Genomic DNA, 27,126 nt, shown 5'->3' with positions numbered 1-27,126 from the left:
GGCAGCCCCACCTCCCCGACTCCCAGCCTTTCCTGCCTGACTTCTTTCTCTTCTCCTGTGTGGACAGATGGGCTAGTGGTTTTTTTTTTCCGCTGTAATCCTCTCGTCGCGCAGGAACTTTGACTTCCTGCGTTTGGAGAGACCTGCACACTCAGTAGTCTCTCCAGTAGGTTGCCATACGTGATCGAGTGCTCAGTGTGACTTTCCGGTGTCTCCTTTTTAACGACAAAGATAAGTGAGGACCTAACGTTTCTCTGTGGCTTTTCCCCTAGCGGCTGCATTTTATTTACTCCTGCAATAACTGGCGAGGATTGTTGTTTGATCAAGTAGAACGGTGATGCTGTACCTGAAAGTGACCATTTCAGCGACTGGTTTGTCATTTTTCTACGTAAGGGAGTTTGCCCTAATTTATAGTTTTTGTTCTGCTTACAAAGAATAGTAATATTTGTTAAACTCTTTCAGAAGTGTAAATATTGTGGGACAACGCAGGTTTTACGGTAGTAATTTACAAGTAATTTATCACTGTTTGATGACGGGTTATAGACCAGTGTCTCTATCTGAGGGCAAAATTTACCACTGTAGAAACACAAAATTAAGCTCTCAGTGATAGGATTAATGTGGATATATAACTCTTGTTTATTGTTGCATCATTTATTGTTGTATATAACTTTGTATTGGATATTTTGCTTAGAGCCAGAAAATGAATTTTCAATTAAATATTGAAACTGTGTCATGGCTAACACTTTTATGCAGATAAACCCCAAATGGAAGTCATTCCTGCCTTTAAAAATTAAATGTGACAATTTCACTTTGCCTGAAATGATAATGCAGTCTGTGTGGAGGTGTTAGTTGAAGTGAGAAATCTTGAACTCATTTCTCATATCCGTAAGTAGTTTTGCTTTTGCTGGCGATAAGTAGAAGAGAATATTTTCTACTACTCTTGTTTCATTTTAGTGTAGTATAATTTCGATCCTAATACTTTAAGAATTCTACACCATTCTTTATCCAGGATAAAATTCTAGTTGATTTTTCTGAATGGAAAAAAAAATCCCCTTGATTTTACATTGTTACCCATTTGCCTAAAATAGATTGCTGTGCTAGCCTTTCCTGAAGATATCTTTCTTTGAGCCATTTCGCCCTGCCATCCATTTGCAGTGTAGAAACAATATGTTCCAGTTGTGAAATAGAATTTTAACATGTGTTTCTCCATATCTCCACTTAATAATTAAGCACTATTCAAAGTAGAAGGTTTTCTGGCTAATCCATAATGTCGGTGTTACCACTCCTGTAGTGTAGACTTTAACTATGTACAGAAAAATGTGTCGAATTTGAAATGCAGAAATATCTCTCTCTCTTGTCCAGCGCTGGCAACAGATTATCTTTTACCTTTACTCAGTAGGTAGCAGTAAGGTTAAGGTGGAACAGTGACATCTCTGGTGTCGTTTTGTCGTCGTTCAGTCGTGAGGAAATGTCCGACTCTTTGCGACCCTGTGAACTGCAGCACTCCAGGTTTTCCTGTCCTTCACTATCTCATGGAATTTGCTCAAACTCATGTCCATTGCTAAATGACGGGTGTGGCTGGGAGTAGGTTGCTAAGAAATGTAAAAGAAGAATCTAGTGGTCACTGAACGTGAGGAAGTGGGGGATGCAGGGTAATGTTATTACTCTTTCATAAATTGAGTTTTGCCACCTGTTTATTTTTGTCATTCAGGGATAATTTGAGATGATTTATATATTTGCTTTCTCTGATGGATCATAACCTGTTTGAGGGCAGAAATCCTTTTCATTCAATCAGTTCATTTATTCAGTTTTTATTCCATCAGTCAGTTTGTCAACAAATATTGATTTCATGCCTACCATGTGCAGGCAGTGTTTCAAAATTTGGAGGTGAACAAACAGATATGCATAAAACAAACATGCTTTTCCAGCTGGGACATAGACAAAGCTAATAAGTAGAATATATACCATGCCGGATAGTAATAGGTGCTGTGGGAAAAATAAAGCAAGGAAGGGTGATAAGGAATGCAAAGGTGACACTTTAAAATAGAATAGTCAGAGAAGTTTCCGCTGAGATGGTGATACTTGAGCAAAGACTTGAAGGAGGTGAGAAAGGCAGCCTTGCAGTTATCTGGGGGAAATTCTTTCCAGGCAAAGGGAGCAGTAGGTGCAAGGGCCCTGAGGAGGGATCGGAAGAGTCCGTCCTGTTGGAAGAAGACCAGGACTGGCACGGCCAGAACAGACTGTCTGCCGAAGGAGGGCGCGAGGTCTGTGTGGGGGGCAGCAGGGTTTATTCTGTCCTCGCTGCTCGCACTGTCCTTCCCGACCATTGCCAGATGTCCAGACTCCCGGCTTAACTCATCACTTATGCATCCACTGAAGCCTTTTTGTCTTGCTTGAAGATTCCTCTTAGTTCTTAGGATTTTGTCTTTATTTTATGATGGTATAGTATTCTCTTTCAGATTGCATAATTCCTTGGGGCATCCTATACATTCCTTAACAGAAGGTATCAGGTTTTAAACATCTTTGTGTTACCCTCAGCAATCAACATTAAACCTTAAATATAAAGAACTCTGTATTTCTTTGCTAAATGTATTCATCAGAGTTTCCTAGCTTCAGATGGAGTGTGTTTAGAAATGATTTCCTGAGGTTCCTTCCAACTCTTTAGTCTTTTTATTAACTGAAAGTTTTAAGAATCCATGTCTTTAGGACAGAAGTAATGAGAAAACAGCTGCTATTGCAACTGTTTTGGTTTTTAGTTGAAAGAAGGCTTTAAGAAGTATATATCCAATATCATTGGCAGTTTTGAGTTTAGTTTATTGAGGGATATCTAGGGGTGTGGTTTGGGTACCATTCCTGTACTCTGATGGGATGCTGAGGTTTGAGTCCAGCAATAATGATTTGACACTGAAGAGTTTGAAAACTGTTTAACCATTTGCCAACCAGTTTTCCTTACTGCCTTGGATTTCCATTTCTCATTTATTCTCCCTTATGATACAACAGTTTGTGTTTACCCTTTAATAGTACAGATTTCCACTTCCTGCTGTAATAAATGTTTAGATATGATTGTGCCTCCGACCTGCTGTTCAATGTATGGGACATATAAAGTCACCCTAGGTTTTCTAAACTGAGGTTTTTAGTTTCATTCTGCTAGAATCAGATATGTAAGATTTCAAGAGTGGACTCAGAATTCGTTCACTTTTGTTTTTCCCTCCTGTATTCTTGAACTGGGCTTCCCAGATGTTGCTAGTGGTAAAGAACCCACCTGCCAATGAAGGAGACGTAAGAGATGCAGGTTCTATCCCTGGTTTGGGAAGATCCCCTGGAGGAGGGCATGGCAACCCACTCCAGTATTCTTGCCTGGAGAATTCCATGGACAGAGGAGCCTGGCAGGCTACAGTCCATAGGGTTGCAAAGAGTCGGACACGACTGAAGCGATTTAACACGCAAGCACATCCTTGAACTTGACTGCAGAAATTCAAATATTTTTCTTGCTTTACTTCTTTAATTGACATTTAGCAACAGCGACTTGGCAACAGTAAACTTCAGTGTTTTAATATTTGCCTGGCAATATTTGTATATTACTACAAATCACTAAAGAGATTTATATTTCGTAAGCCAGATATATATTTTATATAGCCATCAAGCAAGGAAAAAAACCCTTGGGTTATGATTCTCATGTTATTAATGCACCATGGCATATCCTTTGGTGAAAATCTGTAATAAAATTGTTTTCCTTTTATATGAATTATTGTAGTTGTGTCTACAGATTTAAGCAGTTGTGTATGTATAAGGGTGTACACAAAGTACAAACAGGAAAATTTTCAAACTATTACATACATGAGTTGTCTCAACATTCTTATAAACTATATTTGATTATTAAGTTGTTTTTCAACCAAATGCAAGCCCTAGGTAGAACGCTCATATTGTTCTTTCCTTTTCTTGAATTTGTTTACATAAAAAATTTAAAGTGTAAGTATATATAACTTTTTCTTTTAAAAATTTCTTTGAGAAAGATGCAGTGGTGTTGACTGATGTCTTTTTTAGCAGCTGTTAAGACATTGTGGCAAGTGGGATAGTTAAACTTATTTTTATGATTGAGATGTCAACAATTCTAAGTTTAAATTTAGGTATTAACACATATTAACATATAGTATTTGACTGTTTTGTTAACAAGATAATTCAAAATTATTTTATTTCCTTCCACATGAGTTAGGACACTTTTGACTATACAAATTGAGTTTTATGTAACCTGACTCCAATTTGCTTTAAAAGGAACTTTGTTAGGATACAGAATAGGAAATGCAGACTAATAGACAAACTCCAAAATTATTTGATTCAGCAAATCAGTGACTTCACTATAGATCCAGTTTGTTTCTCTTTCTCTGCCCTGCGCTTCACAAAGTTGATATCCAAAGGTTGATTTCCTCCTTGGAATCAGTTTTAATTAATAAAATTGACAAGAAGAGAGTGATCTGTTCCTGTAATCCTAGACTATGTCTTTCCCTTCAGTCTGGGTGGTTCTACTGTCTGGTTAGACTAATTGGGGTCCACCCTCACAGCTGGGGCTTCTCTTGTGGCTCAGCTGGTGAAGAATCTGCCTGCAGTGCGGGAGACCTGGGTTCCATCCCTGGGCTGGGAAGATCCCCTGGAGAAGGGAAAGGCTACCCACTCCAGTATTCTGGCCTGGAGAATTCTATGGACTGTATAGTCCATGGGTCGCAAAGAGTCAGACACGACTGAGTGACTTTCACACTTTCACTTGCAGCTGAGGATGAGGGTGGAAATATGAAGAAAATTGCTATTCTGTTGGAAAGGTGGAAGAGAGGAGTGGATGTGGGTAGGCAAAATAGTATCCACTATTCCCTCTTCATTAGCTCATGTTATTTCTTTTGAATAGATATTTTCTTCTCTGTAATTTTATTTTATTTTTGGTTGCAGGGTCTTCATTGCCATACACAGGCTTTCTCTAGTTGTGGCACGTGGGAGCTTCTCTGCTGTGGCATGCTGGCTCCTCACTGCAGTGGCATCTCCTGCTGAGGGGCACAGGCTCCGGGTGCAGGGGCGTTAGTAGTTGCAGCGGGTGGGCTCGGCAGCTGTGGCTCCGTCGTTGCAGCACGTGGGCTTAGTTGCTGTGCAGCGTGTGGGATCTTCCCGGACTAGGGGTCCAACCCCTGTCCCTTGCATTGCAAAGCCCATTTGTAACCACTGCACCACCCGGGAAGCCCCATTCTCTGTAATCTTAGATTGTTTCTGAGGATGTTACTATCAAGAATAGTTCTTGATACTATGTGGTTCTGAACACGTGACACAAAAAATCTTACTTATTACTTAGTTCAAGGTGTTTCTTATACCAGTGGAATATTAAAAAATTCAAATTCTAATATAATCACAATTTTTGTAGGTAAGTATGCTTAAAGACTTGCTTTTTAAAAAATTAACATTAGTAAACCTGTTGCAAATTGTATTGAAAGGAAGAAATAAAGTGTTCACCCTCACAGTGATTTTTGGTTTGGGGGAAAAGGTTATAAATAGGAAAATGTCATAGTCCACTCCTCTGCCTTTCAGAACTGAAAAAGGCCTTGTATCGAGTGGCTGCATTATGTTTCTTTGGTTAAGCTGATTGCTAGAATATTTATTGTTTTTATCTTTAAATAAATTTATTGTGATTACATGAAAAATATGTAAGTATTAAGATCACTAAGGTCATCCTTGATTTCACCACCCATAGATAACTGTTGTTATTTAATATACTTCTTCCCTATGTCTTCTTAAATTTTTTCTTTAGAATATCCCAATGAAGAGTATATCCCTTTTAGACATTAATAACACAAAGAATTCATTGAAGCTGTTTTTGGAGTTATAGAATACTTATGGCTTTCAGTTTAGTTCAGTTCAGTCACTCAGTCATGTCCGACTCTTTGCGACCCCATGAACCGCAGCACACCAGGCCTCCCTATCTATCACCAGTTCCTGGAGTCTACCCAAACCCATGTCCATCCAGTTGGTGATGCCATCCAACCATCTCATCCTCTGTCATCCCCTTCTCCTCCTGCCTTTCCCAGCATCAGAGTCTTTTCAAATGAGTCAGCTCTTCACATCAGGTGGCCAAAGTATTGGAGTTTCAGCTTCAGCATCAGTCCTTCCAGTGAACACCCAGGACTGATCTCCTTGAGGATGGACTGGTTGGATCTCCTTGCGGTCCAAGGGACTCTCAAGAGTCTTCTCCAACACCACAGTTCAAAAGCATCAATTCTTCTGTGCTCAGCTTTCTTCACAGTCCAACTCTCACATCCATACATGACTACTGGAAAAACCATAGCCTTGACCAGACGGACCTTTGTTGGCAAAGTAATGTCTCTGCTTTTTAGTATGCTGTCTAGGTTGGTCATAACTTTCCTTCCAAGGAGTAAGCATCTTTTAATTTCATGGCTGCAGTCACCATCTGCAGTGATTTTGGAGCCCAAAAAATAAAGTCAGCCACTGTTTCCCCATCTATTTGCCATGAAGTGATGGGACCAGATGCTATGATCTTAGTTTTCTGAATGTTGAGCTGTAAGCCAACTTTTTCACTCTCCTCTTTCACTTTCATCAAGAGGCTCTTTAGTTCTTCGCTTTCTGCCATAAGGATGGTATCATCTGCTTATCTGAGGTTATTGATATTTCTCCCGGCAATCTTGATTCCAGCTTGTGCTTCATCCAGCCCAGCATTTCTCATGATGTACTCTGCATATAAGTTAAATAAGCAGGGTGACAATATACAGCCTTGACGTATTCCTTTTCCTATTTGGAACCAGTCTGTTGTTCCATGTCCACTTCTAACTGTTGCTTCCTGACTTCCATACAGGTTTCTCAAGAGGCAGGTCAGGTGGTCTGGTATTCCCATCTTTTTCAGAATTTTCCACAGTTTATTGTGATGCACACAGTCAAAGGCTTTGGCATAGTCAATAAAGCAGAAATAGATGTTTTTCTGGAAATCTCTTGCTTTTTGGATGATCCAGCGGATGTTGGCAATTTGATCTCTGGTTCCTCTGCCTTTTCTAAAACCAGCTTGAACATCTGGAAGTTCATGGTTCACGTACACTTGAAGCCTGGCTTGGAGAATTTTAAGCATTACTTTACTAGCGTGTAAGATGAGTGCAATTGTGCATAGTTTGAGCATTCTTTGGCATTGCCTGTCTTTGGGATTGGAATGAAAACTGACCTTTTCCAGTCCTCTGGCCACTGCTGAGTTTTCCAAATTTGCTGGCATATTGAGTGCAGCACTTTCACAGCATCATCTTTCAGGATTTGAAATAGCTCAACTGGAATGCCATCACCTCCACGAGCTTTGTTCGTAGTGATGCTTCCCAAGGCCCACTTGACTTCACATTCCAGGATGTCTGGCTTTAGGTGAATGATCACACCATCATGATTATTTGGGTCATGAATATCTTTTTTGTACAGTTCTTCTGTGTATTCTTGCCACCTCTTCTTTATATCTTCTGCTTCTGTTAGGTCCCTGCCATTTCTGTCCTTTATTGAGCCCATCTTTGCATGAAACGTTCCCTTGGTATCTCTAATTTTCTTGAAGAGATATTTAGTCTTGTGGCTTTAAGATAACCAGATATGTTAATGTCTTGTTGTTAATGTCATGTCACTAAGTCATGTCCAACTCTTTGCAACCCCATGGACTGCAGCATAACAGGCTTCCTTGTCCTTCACTATCTCCCAATGTTTGCTCAAATTCAGGTTCATTGAGTTGATGATGCTATCCAGCCATCTCATGTCTAGCTGTTCTGTTATTAAATATTTAAAAACACATAATGTATATTAATTGCATTTTAATAACTTGCATGTATTTTTTTTCTCCATATATATCTTCCTCCCTCCCCGCATAGAATTGAACTTATGTAAGTAAGCTGAGTGTATCAGGGCCCTTCCCTTTTTTTGATTCTGAAGGGAAATCCTTGCTAATTTTTGTGATAACGTCAAAGAATTCCTTCTTTAGCACTTGGAATTGTCTTTGTATTTTTGGGTTACTGATTTCTTCACTGCTGCTGCTAAGCCAAGGCAATTCTGGCCCTGTCAGCCTTCCTGTCACGACCCACCTGAACTGCAATACAGATATACAGCTTTATTTACTAAAGGATCAGGAAACTCTCAAGCTGTGTAGGAGCAGTAAAGGCCAGCATTCTAGCTCTCAGGTGTTAATTTCTTGACTCCAAGGGGAGGCACATCCAGGCTTAGTCCTTTGAAAGTAAGAGTGTCCTTTTTGGGTACTATCTGACCTGTCCATTGCACTCTTCTTTCTCTCCTCCCTGCCCATATTCCTTCCACACATATTTATTTGTTGTTTTGTACGCCCCTGTTCTAAGCTCTGGGAATATTGTAATGAGTAAGACTGACAGCCTTCCTGCCCTGTGGGTTTATTAATACTTTCCAGTGACAAGAAATAAACAATAAATGAATTATGTCAAACTGTGATTAGTCTATGAAAAAAAAAAGGAAACCGTGTAGGGGGATAAAGAATGATGGGGAGAAGCTATCTTAAATAAAATCATCAAGGAAAGACTCTTTACAAACCTGATGTTGGAGAAGAGAACCGAACTAGGTGAGGGAGTGTGTGAGAAGAACTGAGGAAAGAACGTTTCAGGCAGAAGGAGGTGCAGGATCCCTCAGACAGGTCCACAGTGGGTGTGGAGGAATAGCGAGAAGGCAGGCGGAGTGGTCGCAGGGAAGAGTGACAGGAGATGAAGTCAGAGAAAGAGAGGGACAGATCATGCCTGTGTCAAATCGCACCGTCTCTTCTTCCAGTCTTTCAGTCAGATGACATCATCCCTGTCGTGTTCTCCACAGGAAGTGGCGTTTCTCCTTGAATCCCACTTGTATTTTGTTTGGTTGAACAATGCCTCTCGCCTCTGCAGGAGAGGCAGTGATGCTCTCCTCTGCTCAATTATTTTCTTCTCTACCTGGTTTGGAGAGGTAGGAGAGCTCGCCCAGCAAATGAAGGCAAAAGTGAGCGCTCAATTCTGTGCAGCCTCTGTATTAATGAGACCAGTGATCAAGCTGGTTTCATTTCCTAAGTAACCTGTGAAGTAACACAGCTCAAGAAGAAAAGCATTTATCTTCTCAGACATCTCACAGCCTTAATTATAGATGAGCAAAGTTTATGTGAAGCCTACTAGACCACCTCTGTTATTGTGCCAGGAAGCATTTATATCTTTTCTGCTTTGCTCGGAGCCTCCTAATACAGGAATCCATAGCTGTCAGTCACTGTTCTCTGTTACCCAGGAGGAAAGGGCTCTTGATCAGAGTGTCAGACCCACTGTATTGTTTTGATGACTGTGTGCTAGCCAATTAAGTGGAAAAGATTGCCAGTTCATCCCACCACACATGTATTCTGCCATTACCTGTCAATTCTTGGTGTGATTATTATAAAATGATTTTTATGGTGATAAAACATTTGTAACAGATTTACCATTTTAAGTATATAGCTCTGTAGCATTAAGTAAAGCGTTGTGTAACTATCCCTCCCATCTATCTGGAGAACTTCTTCATCTTCCCCATTTGAAACTTTGTACACTGTTAAACACTTAACCCCCCCATTGTCCCCTTCTCCCTGGAAAGCCACTGGCAACCACCATTCTACTTTCTGTCTCAGTGAATTTGGTTAGGAATCTCATGAAAGAGGAATCATGCAATGTTTGTCCTTTCATGACTGGCCTCTTTGATTTAGCAGGAATGCATGCTATGCATGCATGCTGTCACTTCAGTCATATCCGGCTCTTTGCGACCCTATGGACTGTAGCCCGCCACACTCCTGTCCATGGGATTCTCCAGGAAGAGTACTGGAGTTGGTTGCCATGCTCTCCTCCGTGGGATCTTCCCGACCCAGGGATCGAACCTGTTTCTCTTATGTTCCTGCGTTGGCAGATGGGCTCTTTACCTCTAGCGCCCCCCGGGAAACCCTTCACTTGGCATGGTGTCTAAAGAGATTTAACAGTGTTGTTGCATGTTCTCTTCTTTCTCAAGGCTGGATAACAGTCCATGGTATATATGCATATGCCCTGCATTATTTATCCATTTGTCTATTAATGGATGCTTGGGTTCCACTTTCTGAGTGTTGTGAGTAATGCTGCTGTGAACCTGGGTGTTAGGTTACACTTCCCTGTTGACTAGTGATGTTGAGCGTCATCTCTGTGTTTACTGATCACTTGTATATCTTCTCTGGAGAAATATCTAAGACTTTACCCATTTTATAATCAGGCTATTTGGTTTCTTTGTTGTTGAGTTGTTTCTTATCAGATACATGATTTGCAGATATTTTCTCCCAATCAGTGGGTTGCTTTTTCACCCAAGGAGTGTTATCCCTTTTCAAAGGACAGTCTTTTGATGCACAAAATTTTTGATTTTGGTGAGGTCCATCTTTTTTTTGTTCTCCTGTGCTTTTGCTATCATATCCAGAAAGTGATTTTTTAATGACTATATAATAGTTTATTGTATAGTATATCATAATTTATTTAACCAGTCTTCTGCTGTGGCCTTTTATTTTGAATAAGGTTTTTTAAAGTGAATATTGGGTAAGAAAATACTTTCAAAACCTGATGCATAATAAAAACTCAGTACTTGTTACATAAATTAATAATAACTTTCATTGCTACTTTTATTATTACTACTTCTTGTTACTTCCTATCCTTGGTTGGAAAATTATATAGCTAAGGGACTATAGAACAGTCCAGAGATTGTTTTTGGATGTTCTTTCTATTTCCTCAAAATGAATTGTCTTTGTAGACCTTGTTTTGGAGTGAACTTCCTTCTTATTACAAAATGCGAAGTTCTACACAAGTCTTCCAGAGAAGAGAGTTTCATTGGGAGGTATTTTAAAGAGAAAGCTAAAAGACTTGCCCGGCTTTTTTTTTTTTTAAAGAATTAGCTAACCTTTAAAAATCTTTAAGGTATACTTTATAATGCACATACTATAAAATTTACCCATTTAAAGTGTACAATTCAGTGATTAAAAAAAATTTTTTTTATTCATGGCTGTATTAATGCAACTATTAGCATAATGTATATTTAGAACATTTTTATCAAACCAAATGAAACCTCATACCCATTAACAGTCAATCCCTAATCTCTACTCCCCCCAGCCCTTGGCAACTACTAATCTATTTTCTGTGTATTTAGATTTGCCTATTCTAGACATCTCACATAAATGAAATCATGAAATATGTAGTCTCTTGTGGCTGCCATCTTTTCACTTAGTATGATATTTTCAGGATTCACCCATGTTGTTGCACGTATCTGTACTGCATTTTTATGGCCAAATAATATTCCATTGTACAGACATACCACATTTGTTTGTCCTTCATCAGTTGATGGATGTTTGAACTGTTTCTACTTTTTGACTACTGTGGATAGTGTTGCTATGAATATTCATGTACAGATTTTTTCTGTGGGCATATATTTTGGTATCTTTTGGTTATGTATCGAGGAGTGGAATGACTAGGTCATATGGTAACTATGTTTATTAATTATTTAAAGAATTGCCAGATTGTTCTCCAGATTGTGTATTCCATTTTAAATACCCATCAGCAATGTATGTAGGCTCCAATTTCTCCAGATCTTCATTAACTCTTATTATTACGTGTCTTTTTGATTCTAGCTAATGTGTTGGATGTCAGATGGTATCTCATTGTGGTTTTCGTTTATATTTTCCTAATGACAGTGACAGCATCTTTTCATGTACTTGTTGGCTATTTGTGTATCTTTGGAGAAAAGTCTATTCAAATCCTTAATCCATTTTTAAGTTCGGTTATATGTCTTTTTGTTATTGAGTTTGTAAGAGTTCTCGATACACTCTGGATGCAAACACCTTACAGATGCATGAGTTGCACATCTTTGTTGTTGCTTTCACTTTCCTTCTAGTGTCATTTGCAGCACAGAGGTTTGTAATTTTTAAGGCCTGTATTTGTTTGGCCACGTCAGCTCTTTGTTGCGGTGCTCGGCCTTCGTTGCCCTGTGACATGTGGGAACTTAGTTCCCTGGCCAGGGATCAAACCCGCATCCCCTGCACTGGAAGCTGGGTTCTTAACCATTGGACCACAAGGGAAGTCCCTAAAGGTTTTTTATTTTGATTTTGTCCAGTTTATCCTTTTTTCCCCCCTGTCCCTGTGTTTTTTTGGCATATCTAAGAAAACTTTGTCTAATCCAAGATCATATAGGTTATATTTCCTTTCAGGAGTTTCGTAGTTTTCTTACATTTAGATCTGTGATCTTTTTTTGAGTTAGCTCTGTATATGGTGTGGGGTAGAGTTTAATGTCATTTTTTGCATGTAGCTATCCATTTTTCCTCTCACCTTTTGTGGAAAAGACTATTCTTTTCCTATTGAATTGTCTAAGTACCTTACTCCAGTTTTCGTCCCCAAATTTTACTTTGTTTTTTAGTTCTCAGACCTTTCACCTTCCACCACGGGTTCAGTCTCTCTCTCTAAATATTTCAGACTCAGTCTCTCACCTTCTCAGCTGTTTGTTATTTAAATTAAATAATAGGGTTTTTGCCACTGAAAGTGGCAAACTTCTTAGTATGATAGATGTTAATTTTAGAGTGTTGATAATAGCTTTCACATATTGAGTGCTTTATTGTGCTAAGCATTATTAACACATCTTTATACATTGTAAGGGGAAACACCATTGAGTTCAAAGAAATTTAATGAACTGTCTGGGCAGGTGCTAGTGTAATTTCAGTTGCAGGTGCTGCCTTCTCTCCTTGTTGGCTGGGATATAGGGGTAGCCCAGTGATGACTGCTTCTTCTTTATACACTCAGGCTAAAAGTGAAGCTTACTCGCGTATACAAGTTTCAAGGCAGACTTCCAACTTGGGCGAGATTTGGCAAAAAAAACCCCACACTAACTGAATTTTTTTGTTGAGGCCTTCTCTTTTTCATGTTTTCTGAGTGTTGGAGTGCTCTGTGGCTTAGTTTACAAACTTCTGTTCCCTTTAGGAAAAAGACAGTCTTTCTCTCCCTTCTGCATTTTAATGCAAAGTAAACTAATTATTATTCCTCATTGATGCTGCTCACTGTGGTTATGCTTTGGTCCTTGCTTTGGCCCAGACTTCTCCTTCTGCCTCCAATATCATGTAGCATCACATTCCTCCTTCTCTGCATTCCTGAATTCTGTCTGTTCTGTAAGGCCGTCCCTAGATATATGTCACTTTTCTTTGAAGATAATTCTTGCTGTTGAAAATCATGTGTTCCCCTTGACTTCTTACAGTATTGAATATATTTTTTGTGCTGTTTTTATGTCAGAGGTTACCCCCTTTTATCATAAAGATGTATATTTCTTTTTTGAACAATAAAAAAGGCAAAATATAGAATGTGAAATAAAAATACTAAGTAGATACATTCATTTTATTTCTTGTTTTAAGCTCTTTCGGAAAAGAAACTTTCTTTTTGTGTTGGTAATTGTTGATATTCTGACATTCAGTGGAGTAAATGAATGTACTTTAAGAAAAAAATTATTTGTGGGAGGCAAGGAAGCGGATAATGATATATTTACTGTCTGATTAGAGGAAAGTTTGGGTTTTTGTTTTTTGTTTGGGATAAATGTTTAGAATCAAGGAAGGAACATAGAAAAAGGTAAGTTTTTATAACTGGGCTACTGGATTTTTAAAATTTGGTTTTCAGTGTGGATTAAGAAGTATTAAAAATAATAAGCATCGTTGCCGTCATGTAATTCTAGTTGTCTTTAGACTGATGTAATCTAGGGGATGTGATTGACTGAAATGTATGTGTATCTTTTGACTTCTGTTATGAAACTGTAGCGTTAGGAAATCTGATCTGCCTAAAGCAAGCTCCAGGCTTCTTTATGAAAGCTGTTAAATTAAATTGATTTTTAAAGAAAGGGAAATTGTCTTTTGTCAGTAGAGACTTGATTTGTTTAATCTTAACTTAGACTTCGGTTGCTTGATTAAAATTTCAGGGCTTCTTTCTAGTATTGATTTTGTTAGTTGAGTATTGCTTGGTATTTTAAGAAAGATGATTCCAAGTAGCAGTCTTGAAATTTGTATGAGAAATTCTTTTCACTGTTAAAACAGTGAAACGTAATTAGAGTTTCACATATTTAACCTGTTATTTGTTTATAAACAGTAATGTAATGCAAAAAGATAACTTTTCTTAAGACTCCTATAAGACCTTTATACTTTCATTATAATTCTCAAGCTGTTTAACGGATGATGACAAGGCCTCGAAATGGATATTCTAAAGTAAGTCAGTGTTAATCCATGCTTATTATGTGCCAGCTGTTGTTTTTTAGAGCTTTATGTGTATTAATTCAATCCTCACAACAACTCTGTGAGGTAGATATTATTATTCTTGCTACCAGAGGAAAACTCAGGCAGGTAAAGCAATTTGCTCAAAGTTACACAGTTAATAAAGACCATATTCAGGAATAAAGCCAGGTAGTCTGGTTGCAGAATCCATACTCTCTTCCCTCCCTTCTTTATTTTTAGCTTGCTTATCAAAGTTGTATACATAAGCATAGGTTATAGAATGTAACAGGATTCCCCACTGGCTCAGCAGTAAAGAATCTGCCTGCAGTGCAGGAGATAGGAATTCCATCCCTGGGTCAGGAAGATCCTTTGGAGGAGGAAATGGCAACCTATTCCATTATTCTTGCTGGGAAAAATCCCGTGGACAGAGGACCCTAGCAGGCTGTGGCCCACAGGGTCGTGAAGAGTCAGATATGACTAAGCAACTGAACACACACACACAAAGAACTATTATATAGTTCTGTAGGATTTATTATGAAAAATAACATGCTCTCATTCTCCCCCTCCCGTAGGTACATACATTTATCTGATAACTCGGTGTTTATTACATGTCTCTAAATAACATGCTTGTTTTGTTGCCTGTAGGCAATGGGCATTTTTCACTTATAGGCATGATCTGTTGATTTCTGCTATTGAAAATGATTATTTAGCTCTTTTTCCACCCCTCCCATTCAACATCTGTATCCTTCCAATCCTTTCATAGTTATTTCGTAATTTTGGTTAGATCAGTATTTAATGTTTACATTAGTTTCTTTTGTGAACACCATCCTCATCTGAACCACATTATAAATCACTTAGTTTTTCCTGACATTTCCTTTTCCTTGGAGATACAGTCACCTTTTCCTTTGATCTAATCTTTTATTTACTTACCATTAATCCATGTCTTTGCCAGTTGTCTCAGTTATATACATTTTCTATCAGTTTCTTATTCGTGAAGAAATCTCTCTTGGAGAGATTGATTCAAGATGGCAGAGTAGAAGGACATGCGCTCATCTCTTCGTGTGAGAGTACCAGAATCACAACTAGCTGTTGAACAGCTATCCACAGGGGGACTCTGGAGCCTACCAAAAAAAAAAAAGGAAGTCTCTCCTGAAATCCTTTGGACCTGCTTTATGGCAGTCACGTTAGAATCTTTGTTATTGTAGGTATTCCTTTTTCCTGTTCCTGTGTTGGATCTCCTCTTGCTTGTTTTTTTGGTTTATCACCTTACCATGGTGGAACATATCTTCCAGTAACTCCTTGAGGAAGAAAGATCATGGGAGATATTAATAAATTTTTTTGAGACTTTGCAAGTCTGAAGAGACTGTAACTTTACATTGACCGCCTATAGAATTATTGCTGGAAATAACTTTTCCTTAGAATTTTGATGACATTGCTCTTTTACCTTTAGTTTCCAGTATTGTTATCAAAAAGCCTGATGAAGTTCTAATTACCTATTCCTTTGTGTATTGGCCTCTTTTTCCTCTGCAGAAAATACGTAGACTCCTGTTTGTCTGCAGTTTCTTAGGTTTCATGGACTCTTGCTGTGAATCTGTTTTCACTAGTTGTGCTGGGTTCTTGACGGGTGCTTTAATTCTGGAAATTCTTGTTTTCTCTCCTTGAAAATTTTCTCAGTTCTTTTTTTAAATCTCCTTTTATTCAGCATTCCTCTGGATTGTTGTTCTACTTCTGTTATTCTTTCTCACCTATTTTCTATTTTTCTGCCCTTTGGTCCTATTTTTGGAATGGTTTTCTCACTTTATTTTCTAGTCTTTGCCCTGAATTTTAAGATTGCTTCTCATATTTTTAATTTACATGAACTCTTTATAAAAAATTTGAGTGTTACTGCTTTATGATGTGCTGTCCTGTTCACAGTTGGATAACCTTTTCTTGGCTCACTGGTACTAATGCCGGGCACTTACGTTTTTGCTTCACTCTACTTGGTTTGTTTCCTGTCAGTTGCTTTTCAGCCCTGGTTTTGTCCTTAGCTTTTGTTTAGAGCGCTCATCAGATGTGCACTGGTCTCTGGTTGACTCCTCTGTAGAGGTAGGGCACTAAGAGCCAGCCGGAGACTCTAGCTCCATGTCAACACTGTTCATTCGCTCAGGCCTGTCTGACTCTGCGACCCCGTGGACCGCAGCACGTCACACTTCCCTGTCCTTCACCATCTCCCGGAGTTTGCTCAAGCTCGTGTCCATTGAGTCGGTGATGACAACCCGCCATCTCATCCTCTGTCGTCCCCTTCTCCTCCTGCCCTCAGTCTTTCCCAGCGTCAGGGTCTTTTCCAGTGACTCAGCTCTTCACATCAGGTAGACAAAGTATTGGGGCTTCAGCTTCAGCGTCAGTCCTTCCAAAGAATATTTAGCGTTGATTTCCTTTAGGATTGACTGTTTGATCTCCTTGCAGTCCAAGGGACTCTCAAGAGTCTTCTCCAGCACCGTAATTTGAAGGCATCAGTTCTTTGGCACAGCCTTTTTTTATTGTTGAGCTCTCACATCCATACATGACTACTGAATCTGTGAATAGAGGTTGTCTATATGAGCTTTGGAGAAGGCACTGGTGACCCACTCCAGTACTCTTTCCTGGAAAATCCCGTGAATGGAGGAGCCTGGTAGGCTGCGGTCCATGGGGTCACTAAGAGTCAGACACGACTGAGCGACTTCACTTTCACTTTTCACGTTCATGCATTGGAGAAGGAAAAGGCAACCCACTCTGGTGTTCTTGCCTGGAGAATCCCAGGGACGGGGGAGCCTGGTGGCCTGCCGTCCATGGGGTCGCACAGAGTCGGACACGACTGAAGCGCCTTAGCAGCATATGAGCTTTACTGGGATGGTCAGGATAGGCAGTTTCACTAGTGTAACAGTGGAAACTGCTATAACAGCAGTCTCCCCAAGTCTTTGTGCTTAATGCAATAAAGACTTATTTTTAACTCACATTAAGTCTAGTTTAGTGTTCCTGATCAGCTAGAACCTCCTTTGTGGGCACTTATTTGTCATCCTTGAGATGGTGTCAGAGGAGCTTCTGCATCTAGTTACCATGGAAGATAGTATAGGAATTTTTATGAGTGAAGCTTGGATGGTATATATTTTAAATAAAAAAATTTTTATTGACATGTAGTTGATTTACAGTGTTGTGCCCATTTCTGCTATACAGCAGAGTGCCTCAGTAATACACACACATTCTTTTTTTAAAATATTCTTTTCCATTATTGTTCATCACAGGATATTGAGCATAGTTCCCTGTGCTATACAGTAGGAATTTGTTGTTTATCCATCCTACATATAATAGTTTACCTCTACTAATCCCAAACTCCCAGTAGTTCTCCCCATTACTATCCTTTCCCCCTGGCAAGCACAAGTCTGCTCTCTATGTCTGTGAGTATGTTTCTGATTTATAGATAGGTTTATTTGTGCCATATTTTAAATTCCACATATAAGTGGTATCATATGCTTTTTGTCATTCTCTTTCTGACTTCACTTAGTATGATAATCTTTGTGGAGTGAAAGATGCTCAGTGGTGTCCAAATCTTTGTGACCCCATGGACTCTACAGTCCATGGAATTCTCCAGGTCAGAATACTGGAGTGGGTAGTCTTATCCTTTTTCAGGGGATCTTCCCAACCCAGGGATCAAACCCAGGCCTCCCACATTGTAGGTGGATTCTTTACCTCCTGAGCTTTCAGGGAAGCCCCATGATAATCTTTAGTCACATCTGTGTTTCATTCATTTTTTTGGCTGAGCAGTAGTCTATGGTATATATGTACCACATCTTTATTCGTTCATCTGTTTGTGTCCTGGCTGTTGTAAATAGTGCTGCTATGAACATGGGGATGCATACATCTTTTCAAATTGTAGTTTTGTCTGGGTATATACCAGCAGTGGAATTGCTGGATCATATGGTAATTCTACTTTTAGTTTTCTGGGGAACTTCCCGTAAGTTGACTGCACCAACTTACATTCCCATCAACAGTGTAGGAGATTCCCTTTTCTTCATACCCTCTCCAGCATTTATTATTTGTGGACTTTTTAATGGTAGCCGTTCTACCAGTGTGAAATGATACGTCTTTGAAGTTTTGATTTGCATTTAAGGAAGACACAAATGGCCAGTATTTTTTTTTTTTAACGACTGGCTTACCTGGAGGAAAGAGCTCTATTTTGTGGTATTTGCTACATGGTGTAAGGACTCCGTTATGGTCAGTTTCATGCTATCAACATGATGTGGTGACATCGTGTGACGGAATGCAGAATTTGGAAGAGATGTGCCCAGTTGACTTTCGGTTGTGCCAGCTCTGGTATAGAATTCTGGGAGCTGACCAAAGTAAAGAAATAGGGATTTCAGCATCTGGCTTGTTGATATTTTCTTTATCCCCCAGTATGGTCTGGTATTTACTTTTATTGCTGCCCTAAGAATTGACCACAAACGTAGTGACTTAAAAATAACACAGATTTACAAGCATGCCTCATTTTATTGCCCTTTGTTTTATCACATTTTGCCCCAGATTCTGCATTTTTTACATATTGGAGGTCTGTGGCAAGCCCTGCCTCAAGCAAGTCTATTTGCGCCAGTTTTTCTGACAGCATTTGCTCACCTGTGTCTCTGTGTCCCATTTTGGCAATTCTTGCAATATTTCAAATATTTTCATTATTATTTTCTTTGTTATAATGGTCTGTGAGTGATCATTGATGTCACTGTTGTAATTTTTTTTGGGGTGCCACAAACCACACACATATGAAAGCAAACCAAATGTGTGTGTTCTGACTGCCCCACTGACCAGCCAGTCCCCTTCTCTCCCCCACTTCCTGGGCCTCCCTGGTTCCTGAGATACAACAGCTTTGAAATTAGAGTAGTTGGTGACCTGATAGTAGCCTATAAGTTGTTCAAGTGAAAGGAGGAGTCCCACATCTCTCACTTTAAATCAAAAGCAAGATGTGGTTAGGCTTGGTGAGGAAGGCATGTTGAAAGCTAAGGTTGGATAAAAGCTTGGCCTCTTGCACCAAATAGATAGCCAACCTGTGAATGCAAAGGAAACGTTCTTGAAGGAAATTAAAAGTACTATTGCAGTGAGCACACGAATGATAAGAAAGTGAAGTAGCCTTACTGCTGATGTGGAGAAAGTTTCAGTGGTCTGAATAGAAGGTCAAACCAGCCACAACATTCCCTTAAGCCAAAGCCTAATCCAGAGCATGACTGTTAATTCTTCAGATCTGTGAAGGCTGACAGAGGTGAGGATGCTGCAGAAGAGAAGTTTGAAACTGGCAGAGGTTCATTCATGATGTTTAAGGAAAGAAACCTTAGTAACATGAAAGTGCAAGGTGAAACAGCAAGTGCTGATATAGAAACTACATTGAGTTATTCAGAAGAATCAAGATAATGAACGAAGGTGACTGTACTAAATGACAGATTTTCCATGTAGACAGAACATCCTTCTATTGGAAGAAGATGCCATCTAGGACGGGCCTGGCATCAGTGATTCAAAGACTAGGCTGACTCTTGTTAAGGGCTAGTGCAGCTGGTGACTCGTTTGAAGCCAGTGCTCATTTACCATTCGCCAAATCCTGGGGCCCTTAAGAATTATGCTAATGTTATGCTGAAATTGTGCTGCTCTGCTTGTGCTCTGTAAATGGAACAACAAAGCCAGATGACAGCACATCTATTTGCAACATGGTTTACTGAATTTATTTTAAGCCCACTGTTAAGACCTCCTGCTCATAAAAAAAATAAATAAAACATTCCTTTCAAATTATTATTGCTCATGACAATGCAGGTGGTCACCCAAGAGCTGTGGTGAAGATGTACAATGAGATTCATGTTATTTTCATGCTTGCTAATACAGTATCCATTCTACAGGCCACAGATCAAGAAATCATTTTGACTTTCAAGTCTTCTACTTTAAAAAATATATTTTGTAAGGCTATAGCAGCCATAGACAGTGATTCCTCTGATGGATGTGGCCAGTCAGTTGGAAGCCTTTAGGGAGGGGTTCACCATTCTAAATGCTATTAAGAGCATTTATGATTCATAAGAAGAGGTGATAATATCAACATTCACAGGAGTTAGAAGAAGTTGATTCCAACCTTTGTGAATGACTTGCAGGGGAGGGATTCAAGACTCCAGTGGAGGAAGTAATTGCAGATGTGGTAGATATAGCAAGAGAACTAGAATTAGGAGCAGAGCCTGAAGATGTGACTACAGAGTTCCAAAGACTAGCAAGAGAGATAAGAAAGTCTTCCTAAGTGAACAGTGCAAAGAAATAGGGGAAACAATAGAATGGGAAAGACTAGAGATCTCTTCAAGAAAATTAGAGATACCAAGGGAACATTTCATGCAAAGAGGGAAACAATAAAGGACAGAAATAGTATGGACTTAACAGAAGTAGAAGACATTAAGAAGAGGTGGCAAGAAAACACAGAACTATACAAAAAAGATCTTGATGACCCAGATTACCGTGATGGTATGATCACTTACCTAGAGCCTGACATCCTGTAATGTGAAGTCGAGTGGGCCTTAGGAAGCATCACTGTGAACAAAGCTAGTGGAGGTGATGGAATTCCAGCTAAGCTGTTTCAAATCCTGAAAGATGATGCTGTTAAAGTGCTGCACTCAATATCCCAGCAAATTGGGAAAACTCAACAGTGGACACAAGACTTGAAAAGGTCAGTTTTCATTCCAGTGCCAAAGAATGTTCAAACTACGACACAATTGCACTCATCTCACACACAAGCAAAGTAATGCTCAAAATCCTCCAAGCTAGACTTCAGTAGTACTGGAACCAAGAATTTCCAGATGTACAAGCTGGATTTAGAAAAGGCAGAGGAGCCAGAGATCAAATTGCCAACATCCACTGGATCATAGGGAAAGCAAGAGAATTCCAGAAAAACATATGCTTCTGCTTCATTGCACAAAAGCCTTTGACTGTGTGGATCACAACAAACTGTGGAAAATTCTTAAAGAGATGGAAATACCAGACCACCCTACCTGCCTCTTAAGAAATCTGTATGCAGGTCAAGAAACAACAATTAGAACTGGACATGGAATAACAGACTGTTCCCAAATTGGGAAAGGAGTACATCAAGGCTGCATATTGTCACCCTGTTTATGTAACTCATATGTAGAGTACATCATGCAAAATGCTGGACTGGTTGAAGCACAAACTGGAATGAAGATTGCCAGGAGAAATATCAACAACCCCGGATAGTCAGATGACACCACCCTTATGGCAGAAAGCGAAGAGGAAATATTTTTACTTCTTGATGAAGGTGAAATAGGGGAGTGAAAATGCTGGCTTAAAACTCAACATTCAAAAGATGAAGGTCATGACATCTGGTCCCATCACTTCATGGTTAATAGATGGGGAAACAGTGACAGACTTTATTTTCTTGGACTCCAAAATCACTGGTGACAGTGACTGCAGCCATGAAATTTAAAAGATGCTTGCCCCTTTGAAGAAAAGCTGTGACAAACCTAGACAGTATTAAAAGCAGAGACATTGCCTATAAATCACAGCAAGATCCTCTATGACCCACCTCCCAGAATATTGGAAATAAAAGCAAAAATAAACAAATGGGACCTAATTAAACTTAAAAGCTTTTGCACAGCGAAGGAAACTATAAACAAGGTGAAAAGACAGCCTTCGGAATGGGAGAAAATAATAGCAAATGAAGAAACAGACAAAGGAGTAATCTCAAAAGTATACAAGCAACTCAATTCCAGAAAAATAAATGACCCAATCAACAAATGGGCCAAAGAACTAAACAGACATTTCTCCAAAGAAGATATACAGATGGCTAACAAACACATGAAAAGATGCTCAACATCACTCATTATCAGAGAAATGCAAATCAAAACCTCAATGAGGTACCACTACACTCCAGTCAGGATGGCTGCTATCCAAAAGTCTACAAGCAATAAATGCTGGAGAGGGTGTGGAGAAAAGGGAACCCTCTCACACTGTTGGTGGGAATGCAAACTAGTACAGCCGCTATGGAGAACAGTGTGGAGATTCCTTAAAAAACTGGAAATAGAACTGCCATATGACCCAGCAATCCCACTGCTGGGCATACACACTGAGGAAACCAGATCTGAAAGAGACACATGCACCCCAGTGTTCATCGCAGCACTGTTTATAATAGCCAGGACATGGAAGCAACCTAGATGCCCATCAGCAGACGAATGGATAAGGAAGCTGTGATACATATACACCATGGAATATTACTCAGCCATTAAAAAGAATTCATTTGAATCAGTTCTAATGAGATGGATGAAACTGGAGCCCATTATACAGAGTGAAGTAAGCCAGAAAGATAAATACCAATACAGTATACTAATGCATATATATGGAATTTAGAAAGATAGCAACGATAACCCTATATGCAAGACAGAAAAAGAGACACAGATGTATGGAACAGACTTTTGAACTCTATGGGAGAAGGCGAGGGTGGGATGATCTGAGAGAACAGCATCGAAACATGTATATTATCAAGTGTGAAACAGGTCGCCAGCCCAGGTTGGATGCATGAGACAAGTGCTCGGGGCTGGTGCACTGGGGTGACCCAGAGGGATGGGAGGGGGAGGGATGTGGGAGGGGAGCTCAGGATGGGGAACACATGTAAATCCATGGCTGATTCATGTCAATGTATGGCAAAAACCACTACAATACTGTAAAGTAATTAGCCTCCAACTAATAAAAATAATTGGGAAAAAATAAAAAATAAATTAAAAAAAAATTTAAAAAAAAACCCAAAAGCAGAGACATTGCTTTGCTGACAAAGGTCTGTATAGTCAAAGCTATGGTTTTTACAGTAGTCGTGTATGGATGTGAGAGTTGGACATAAGGAAGGCTGACCACCGAAGAATTGATGCTTTCTGAATTGTGGTGTTGGAGAACACTCTTGAGAGTCCCTTGGACTGCAGGGAGATCAACCCTAAATTAAATCAATCCTGAATATTCATTGGAAGGACTGATGCTGAAGCTGAAACTCCAATACTTTGGCCACCCGATGTGAAGAGCCGACTCATTGGAAAAGACCCTGATGCTGGGAACAGTTGAAAACAGGAGGAGAAGGGCGTAACAGGGAACTGAATGGTTGGATGGCATCACTGACTCAATGGATATGAGTTTGAGCAAGCTCTGGGAGACGGTGAAGGTCAGGGAAGCCTGACATGCTGCAGTCCATGGGGTTGCAGAGTTGGACATTACTGAGCGACTGAACAGCAGCAATATGATAAAACTTGAACAGGTGAGGAGTTGCTTCATAATGATGAGCAAAGAAGTGGTTTCTTGAGATAGAATCTATTCCTGGTGGGGATGCTGTAAAGAGTGTTATTAGGACAACAAAGGACTTAGAGTAATTCATAAATTTAGTTGATAAAGCAATTGTAGGCTTGAGAAGACTGACTCCAGTTTTCAAAGAAATTTTCCTGTGGGTAAAATACTGTCAAGCAGCACTGCATGATTCCTCCTTTATGAAAGGAAGAGTCCATCGATGCGGCAAACTGCATTGTTGTTTTACATAAAGAAATGGCCATAGTCACCCAAACCTTCAGCAACCACCACCCTGATCAGTCAGCAGCCATTGAGGCAACACCTTCCACCAGCAGAAAGATTATAATTCAGGGAAAGCTCAGATGATGGTTAACATTTTTTAGCAATAAAGTATTCTTTAATTAAGGTATGTACTTTTTTTTTATATGTAATCCTGTTGAATACTTAGTAGCCTACATTATAGAATAAACATAACTTTTTAATGAACTGGGTAACCAAAAGTTTTGTGTTACTCATTTTATTGCTGCACTGTGGTCTGGAACCAGACCTTCAATATTTGCAGGGTATGCCTTGATATGCACCACATTTTATTTTCTCTATCTTTGCATGGACACTTAGGTTGTTGCCATATGTTGGTTATTGTGTATGATGCCCAGATGAACATGAGAATGCTTTTATCTTTTCAAGTTAGTATTTTCATTTTCTTCAGATAAAAACTTGGAAGTGAAATTGCTGGATCATGTGGTAGTTCTATTTTTACTTTTTTGAGGAACCTCCTTACTGGTTTTCATAGTAGCTGCACCAATTTACTTTCCCATCAACAGTGCACCGTGGTTCCCTTCTCTCCACCTCCCCACCAACACGTGAGCATCTTTATTATAGTCACTCTGACAGGTGTGAAGTGATACTTCATTGTGGTTTTAGTTTGTATTTCCCTGATGATTACTGATATTGAGCGTCTTTTCTTGTACCTTGTGGCTACCTGTATGTCTTGTTTGGAAAAGTCTATTTAGATTTTCTGTCCTAAGGTTTAAAATTAGGATTGTTTGGATTTTTTTTTTTTTTTTGCTATTCAGTTGTATGGAGTCTTTATATGTTTTAAATATTAACCTCTGATCAGATATATGATTTGCAGACATTTTCTTTCATTCAGTGGGGTACCTATTTTGTTGATGGTTTTCGTTGCTATAGAGAAACTTTTCAGTTTGTTGTATTCCAAGTCTTATTTTTGCCAAGTTATTTTTCTGTTGGAATTTTTATCTCTTTCTTGCTGGCATTTAAGTATTTTTTATGTGCTAGATACTATTCCTTTTGTCAGTTTTATGTATTGTAGAAATATTTGTCATGTTTGTAGCTCTTAATTTTTTTTTGTGATGTCACTTCAGCATTAAAAGCAATTACTTCCGATGTGATCAAATTTGCAGATCTTTTCCTTTATAGTTACCACTTCCTTTATAGTTACCATTTGTGTCTTGTTTAAAAGTCCACACTGTTACAAAGTTATAAAGATATTCTTCTGTATTATATTTTTAGATTTTTGTAGCTTCATACTTGACATTTTTTTTAACTTTAAACTTTTTGTTTTGTATGGGGTACAGCCAGTTAACAGTGTTGCGGTCGTTTCAGGTGAATGGTGAAGGGACTCAGCCATGCATGCATTGGTGTCGTTTCTTTGCAGGACCCACACATAAGGGACGTCATGTAATATGCTTGCCCTCTGTCTGACTTCACTCAGTACCACACTCAAGGTCCGTCCTGTTGCTGCAAATGGCATTTCAGTCTTTTTAATGGCTGAGTAGTATTCCATTGTGTATATGGACCACATCTTCATCCATTCCTTTGCTGATGGACTTTTAGGTTGCATTGACATTTATTTTTAATCAATCTGGGATTGATTTTTGAGTATAATATGAGAGCTAGAAGTTCATTATGTTGGAACAAAACCAATAATTTTCATCCTGGGACCATTTTTGAAAATGCCCTTCCATCCCTGCTAATCTGTAGTGCGTATTATATTTAAAATTAAATTATTATACTTATGTGTGGGTGTGCTTCTGGCTCCATCAGTCATTTTCTCTATTTCTGCACCAATATGTTATCTTAATTACTGTGGCTTTATAATAATTCTTACCTGGTCAACAGGTCCTCTTGTATTCTACTTGAGAGTGTCTGGTTATTCTAGCTGAATTCTCTATTCTATATTCTCTTCTCATATATAAATCATATTTTGAGTTGTAATCAGGTTTTCAAGTTTATCTCCCACACCCATGTTGAAATTTTGATTAGAATTACCTTAAGACTTTGGAGCATTTTGGGGAGTTTGAACATCTGTATAATATTGGATCATTCAGTCTATAAACATTGTACATATTTTCATTTACTTAGATCTTCTTTAACTTTTTCCAGTAAAGTTTTTTGGTTTTTTTTTGTTTCCTCTTGCAATTTTTTTGTTTCCTTTACTCCTAGGCAATGCATGGTTTTTGATGGTATCTTTTTAAAATTACATTTTGCAACTCATTCTTGCAGCAGTTTAGAATGGCATTAGGATTTTTATGTAATGTCTTTGTGTTCTTATTATAACCATTTATTAATTGTATCACTTCTGTGTAAATTATGTTAGATTTTCTATGTGGAAAATCTTTTCATCTATGAATGACAGTTTTGTTTCTTCCTATGAAAATAGGCCTTTGAAATCTGTTAATCATTTCCATGATTTTCTTTATAGTTTTTATTTTTATCACCCCCAAATTTTTGTCAGACATAATGTTTAGTTTTTCATGTTTTTGAATTTTATACTAATGGAGTGATTACATATTATTCTGGTACTTGCTTTACTCCCCTACTGTAGACTGAATTGTGTACCCCCTGCATTTACATGTTAAAGCCCTGACCCTCAGTTTGATGTTATTTGGGGTTAGGACTTTGGAACTTAATCAGGTTTAGATGAGCTGATGACCATGGGGCCCTCGGGGTGTGATCAGTGCCCTTACCAGAAGAGTTACCAGAGAGCCTGTTCTTGCTGTTTCTCCCCATAAGGACATGTAAGAATGCAACGAGCAGGTGGTTGTCTTCAAGCCAAAAAGATATCACTCACCAGAAACCAGCTATCCTGGCACCTCAGTCTTGAACCTCTAGCCCCCAAAATTGTGAGAAAATACATTTCTGTTAGTTAAGTCATCAGTTTGTGGTATTTTTTTTTAATAGCAACTTGAGCTCTGGTAACTCCTTTTTTCCACATTAATTTTTTGAGAATCATTCATATTGGTGGGTATAATTTACTTATTTAGTTTTTACTTCTTATAGGATTCTGTTATATAAGCATACTCTAACTTATGTGATTGGTGAACATTTGGGTTGTTTTCAGCTTTTTTTGTTGTTGTTGTTATGGTGCCTTTATGAACATTCTTCTATGACTTTCTTGGTATACAGGTTAAGAATTTATTATGTATATGTAGTTGTCAATATTATACTGTTTTTGACCTTCAAAAACTTATGGTTTCATATGGGTTAGCATTATACCTAAGAGTAGAGTGCTGAATTATAAAACTTCTTGCCCGAATGGTTTTACCATTTACCTT

General features: G+C 38.8%; 1 protein-coding gene across 3 annotated transcripts in view; it reads left to right on the top strand.

The window, feature by feature from the left end:
• The window catches only part of AP3S1 (adaptor related protein complex 3 subunit sigma 1), a 72,178-nt gene that overhangs the window by 592 nt on the left and 44,460 nt on the right, over nt 1-27,126 (top strand). The gene's annotated exons all lie outside the window — the stretch shown is intronic.

The sequence above is a fragment of the Cervus elaphus genome, chromosome 12 (genome assembly GCF_910594005.1).
Source record: "Cervus elaphus chromosome 12, mCerEla1.1, whole genome shotgun sequence".
Taxonomy (NCBI): domain Eukaryota; kingdom Metazoa; phylum Chordata; class Mammalia; order Artiodactyla; family Cervidae; genus Cervus; species Cervus elaphus.
This window is presented reverse-complemented; position numbering and strand designations above follow the sequence as displayed.